We start from the raw sequence: 6,401 nt of genomic DNA, 5'->3' as shown, positions 1-6,401 counted from the left end.
CAATTAATTGCAATTCTGCCATACATGAATACAGCCAAACAGCATTCCTAGGGGCCAAGGTACAAAGCATAGAACCAGCAGTCATACAGAAGAAACCTTCTCATATGGAAACTTGGCTCGTTGCTGGCCCTGCTAACAGCATGGGATTCAGCAATGAGAAGGCCACCTTTCATAAACCACAGGCATCTAGGGTCGGTATGATTAGGGGTTCAACCAAACAGGAACGCCATGAGGTTCCAATTAAACCTTGATTTGAGCGAATGCTGCCCGTACAAAATTATCAGTCGGCAAGAAATAACAGATTATACACTGCATGAAATGATAAAGTATATTGACAAATTTCAGCTTTATTGAACAATTCATAGGACAAAGAAAAGGGCACACTACAGTTAAAACCAGTCTAAATGTGCACATTATTGGAGCTCATCTTGCAGTTTCTTTTTACTCCAGCTCTGAACCCATGGTCTGAGTGAAAGCACACATCACATTCTGAACTTGGCTTAAGATCCATCTCGAACAAATGGACAATCTCTTGGGAGTATTCCTCTTTGGAGCCATTCATCTGCACAAAGCACCTTGCGCTATGGGGATGCTCCTTCCTACGGTACCTTCAGCCATCTTCCCTCCTGTCCTCTCCGCAGCTCCCGCCAAACAAAAAACCACCCAGGAACCACACTACTCATCACAAATCTCTCTCTGCCCCGCTCTCGCGAACTTTCTCCCAATTACGCTGTCCGGATCGGCTGACACAACATTCCTGTTGAACATCACAGCCTTGTGTCTTTAGCTGAAACCAAACATTCCAAAAGCAAAACACGCTGCTTTTACAGAGCTGTTAAAATGAAATTCCTACTGAACCGCAGTAAAATCTTAACATAGTCATAGTCATACTTTATTGATTCCGGGGGAAATTGGTTTTCTTTACAGTTGCACCATAAATAATAAATAGTAATAGAACCATAAATAGTTAAATAGTAATATGTAAATTATGCCAGTAAATTATGAAATAAGTCCAGGGCCAGCCTATTGGCTCAGGGTGTCTGACCCTCCAAGGGAGGAGTTGTGAAGTTTGATGGCCACAGGCAGGAATGACTTCCTATGACGCTCTGTGTTGCATCTCGGTGGAATGAGTCTCTGACTGAATATACTCCTGTGCCCACCCAGTACATTATGTAGTGGATGGGAGACATTGACCAAGATGGCATGCAACTTGGACAGCATCCTCTTTTCAGACACCACCGTCAGAGAGTCCAGTTCCATCCCCACAACATCATTGCCCTTACGAATGAGTTTGTTGATTCTGTTGGTGTCTGTCACCCTCAGCCTGCTGCCCCAGCACACAACAGCAAACATGATCGCACTGCCCACCACAGACTCGTAGAACATCCTCAGCATCGTCTGGCAGATGTTAAAGGACCTCAGTCTCCTCAGGAAATAGAGACAGCTCTGACCCTTCTTGTAGACAGCCTCAGTGTTCTTTGACCAGTCCAGTTTATTGTCAATTCGTATCCCCAGGTATTTGTAATCCTCCACCATGTCCACACTGACCCCCTGGATGGAAACAGGGGTCACCGGTACCTTAGCCCTCCTCAGGTCTACCACCAGCTCCTTAGCCTTTTTCACATTAAGCTGCAGATAATTCTGCTCACACCATGTGACAAAGTTTCCTACCGTAGCCCTGTACTCAACCTCATCTCCCTTACTGATGCATCCAACTACGGCAGAGTCATCCGAAAACTTCTGAAGATGACAAGACTCTGTGCAGTAGTTGAAGTCTGAGGTGTAAATGGTGAAGAGAAAGGGAGACAAGACAGTCCCCTGTGGAGCCCCAGTGCTGTTGATCACTCTGTCAGACACACAGTGTTGCAAGCACATGTACTGTGGTCTGCCAGTCAGGTAATCAAGAATCCATGATACCAGGAAAGCATCCACCTGCATCGCTGTCAGCTTCTCTCCCAGCAGAGCAGGGCGGATGGTGTTGAACGCACCGGAGAAGTCAAAAAACATGACCCTCACAGTGCTTGCTGGCTTGTCCAGGTGGGCGTAGACACAGTTCAGCAGGTAGACGATGGCATTCTCAACTCCTAGTCAGGGCTGGTAGGCGAACTGGAGGGGATCTAAGTGTGGCCTGACCATAGGCTGGAGCAGCTCCAGAACAAGTCTCTCCAGGGTCTTCATGACGTGGGAGGTCAATGCCACCGGTCTGTAGTCATTGAGGCCGCTGGGGCGCGGCGTCTTCGGCACAGGGACGAGGCAGGACGTCTTCCACAGTACAGGAACCCTCCGGAGCCTCAGGCTCAGGTTGAATACATGGCGAAGTACTCCACATAGCTGAGGGGCACAGGCTTTGAGCACCCTGGTACTGACACCATCCGGTCCTGCAGCCTTGCTTGGGTTGAGACATTTCAGCTGTCTTCTCACCTGTTCAGCTGTGAAGCCCACCGTGGTGGTTTCGTGTGCGGAAGGGGTATAGTCATGAGCAGGGTGGGGAACTGTGAGGAGGGGTAGGAGGGGATAGTGGAATATGTGTTGGTTGGGGGCCGACAACAGATGACTCATGTGGGGGATGGGCAGGGGTCACAATGTCAAATCTGTTAAAGAACAAGTTAAGTTCATTGGCCCTGTCCACAGCGCCTTCAGCTCCTCTGTTGCTAGTTTGCCGGAACCCAGTCATGGTCCTCATCCCCCTCCAGACCTCTCTCATGTTGTTCTGCTGGAGTTTCCACTCTAGTTTCCTCCTGTACCTGTCTTGAGCCTCCCTGATCCTGGCTTTCAGGTCCCTCTGTATTGCCCTCAGCTCCTCCCTACTTCCACCTCTAAACACCCTCTTTTTAGCGTTCAGGATGTCCTTTGTCACCCACGGCTTGTTATTTGAATAACAAAGGACAGTTCTTGTCGGAACATTGCTGTCCACACAGAAGTTGATGTAATCAGTGATGCACTCTGTGAGCCCATCAATATCCTCTCCATGTGGCTCACAGAGTGCCTGCCAGTCTGTCACCTCAAAACAACCCTGGAGCGCCTCATAAGCCTCCTCCGACCATTTCCTCATTGTCCTCGAGGCTGCAGGTTTACTCTTCACCAGAGGCACGTAGCTGGGTTTTAGATGCACCAGGTTGTGATCTGACCTTCCCAGTGGGGGGAGGGCATTATCAGATCAACACACATAGCACAAGGCACATATAAAACAGCAGAAAAATAGTCTCACAAAGAAAGGATAGTCCAAGTCCCTGAGTCCATGCATGTTGCAGCAGTCTGCATTCCAACACGATATAGCTTGCCTTCCACTGAGCGAATACTGGAGAGCAGCACTGACACCAGCCTGAACACCATGCACACTGACTCCCACGCCTCTCTCAGACGACACTGCGGCCTGAGGCCCAGCCCTTGTTACCATCGAGGCCACCTACCTCCCCTCCATTCGCCAATAAACCAGTGAACCGAACTTGCAGCATTCCATATTAACAATGACAAACAGGGTCTTGGGATCACAAGGAAAGTGACTGATTTGCTGCTAGGCTGCACGCTACCTTCACACACCAACTCTGACGTGCCTCCGTTGCAGGCAGCAACACAGTTCGCACCACGTCTGGCTCCTTCAGTTTCTCTGCCAACAACAACTTGCGGGTACTTAAAGCTCTGAATGTCCAGCCAGGTCTTGCGATCATAAAAAATACGCTTCAAAAAGACAATAAAACTTTTGGTTGGCCCCGTAGAAGCCGCTACGTCCAAGTGCACCACCGCCTTACTGCTGGTGTTGCCAGGAGTTGGACAGCTACATGACTAGGAATAGTTACGGGCCAAATGCTGGCAAATGGAATTGGCTTGGAGGGCTATCCTGGTTGGTAAATGGGCTGAAGGGCCTGCTTCCGTGCTCTATGAGGAAATCTTTGGAACGTTTCTACCTCATGATCTCTTGGCTGAGGGGGTCTGAAATCAAGTGTCTGTTTCTGGAGGCCGGTGCTTGTCATATACAGTAAGCGATCTGACCCAGACATTGCCATCCATACATTCACAGGTGGCGCCACTGTTGTTGAGAAAATCTCAGGTGGCGATGGGGACGGCATCCAGGAGCAAGACAGATCGACTGGTTGAGTGGTGTCACAACGAAAACCTCGCCATCCCTTCAGGACAGGGTAATCGGGAGAACACACACCAGTTCTCATCAAGGGGTCGGTGGTGGAAAACGTGAGCAGCTTCAAGTTCATGGACATCAGCATCTCAGAGGACCCGTCCTGGGCCTAACATATTGATGCAGTGACAGAGGAAGCACGCCAGTGGCTGTACTTCATTCGGAGTTTGAGAAGGTTTGTTGTGTTACCAGACACAGTTGCGAATTTCTACAGCTGTACTGTGGAGAGCATTCTTACCAGTTGCATCATGGCCTGGAATGAAGGGTCCATTGCAGAGGACTGTAGGGGGCTGCTGAGGGTTGTAAACTCAGCCAGCTCCAGCACAGGCACAACACAACCCTCACCACCGTCAAGGTCATCTTCAAAAAGGCAATCCCTCGAGAAGGTGGCATCCGTAGTTAAGGACCCCCATCACCCAGGATATGCCCTCTTCTTGTCACTACCATTAGAGAGGAGGTACAGGAACATGAAGAGATTCCTTGTCTCCACCATCAGATAGGTGTGGCACAGTAGTGTCAAAATTAGTAATTAGCATAATTTAAGATTGGACTCATAAGCCACTTGAGAGCCCAGAAGTAGATCAACAGAACGAAGACCATCATCCTCGACCTCCAGGGATAGCCGCGACGAATTAGCATAATGCTTTACAGTACCAGCAACCAAGGGTCAATTCCCGCCCCTGCCTATAAGGAGTTTGTACGTTCTCTCTGTAACTGCACGTGTTTCTTCCAGATGCTCCGGTTTCCTTCCGCAGTCCAAAGACGTACCAGCTGGTAGGTGAATTGGACATTGTAAATTGCCCCACGTGATTAGGCGAGGGTTAAATCGAGGTATTGCTGGGTGGCGTGCTCAAATGGCCAGATGGGCCTATTCCACGCTGTGTCTCAATACAGTAAATAAATTTCTGAACAGTCTGTGATTTATTCTCGTATTTGATCTTTATGTCCTGCATTGTACAGCTGTCACAAAAAAAATTCACGTGATATAAGTTACTGATAATAAATTTTATTCTGATTCATTGTTAGAAATGTTGGTTAATAAATTGAGTCTGCTTGTTAATTTTATACCTCGATACTCTTTAGTATTCAAGGGGTTAATTCAGAATATATATCATTCTTTGCTATTTAATCACCATCTGCTAAGTAACTTCATGCTTTAACTGAAGTTACCTTTCATTACAAATCTCATTTCAGTGACAATTAGGCAATAATTGAAAATTTCATTGAAAAAGATGCCTGCAGCAGGAGGGATTTGGGGTTGTCGCATGCAAGACTTCCTTTCTGTTTTATACAAATAAAACAGATAAATGGGGAAGAGGATGAGGCAGGGCTGGTGGCTGGAACATGCCTCTTCCTGTTTTTTTATGTGTATAAAACAAACAAGGAGAAAACACAAAATGCTGGAGGAACTCAGCAGGTCAGGCAGCATCTACGGAAATACTGTATATAAACAGTCGACATTTTGACCCAGTGCCTTCTTCTTCATCTCCATCTTTTCCACCTTCCCCCTCAATTTGTCTCACATGACTTTGAACTCCTTCTTATCCTGGCTTCTGCCCACTTCCTTTCCAGTCCTGATGAAGGGTCTCAGCCCAAAACATCACTTGTTTATTCCCCTCCATAAATGTTGCCCAACCTGCTGAGTTACTCCAGCATTTTGTGTGTGTTACTCCAGATTTCCAGCATCTGCATAATCTCTGATGTCCATGACATCACTACTCATTCTCTTCAGCTTTGTTGACCCAGTATCTGTCAGTTGACTGAACGCAGATGCAAAAAAAATATTTAAGAGCTCCCCCACCTCTTTGACCACGCTGATACTCCCTTTTGGTTTTTGTGTAGCTATGGAAACTCTTGGGATTCTCTTTCACCTTGTCTGCCAAGGCAACCTCATGTCCCCTTTTCACCCTCCTGTTTTCACTTTGAGGTGCTCGCTTTCATTTCTTGCACTCCTCAAGCTCCTCATTTGATCCTAGCTGCCTATACAGTATGTGATACCTGTCACCTCCTCTTCCATAAACATGGCCTCAATATCCCTCGAAAACCAAGGTTCCCTGAAACTGTTAGCCTTGCCTTTTATCCTCAAAGGAATATACAAACTCTGTACTCTCAATATTTCACTTTTTGAAGACTTCCCACTTACCAAGCATCCCTTTTACAGGAAACAATCTACCCCAATCCATGCCCACCAGATCCTTTCTGATGTCGTCATGATTGGTGTTTCTCCAATTTAGAATCTCAACCCAAGGACCAAATCAATCCTTCTCCA

The sequence above is a fragment of the Mobula birostris genome, chromosome 5 (assembly GCF_030028105.1).
Source record: "Mobula birostris isolate sMobBir1 chromosome 5, sMobBir1.hap1, whole genome shotgun sequence".
Taxonomy (NCBI): domain Eukaryota; kingdom Metazoa; phylum Chordata; class Chondrichthyes; order Myliobatiformes; family Myliobatidae; genus Mobula; species Mobula birostris.
This window is presented reverse-complemented; position numbering follows the sequence as displayed.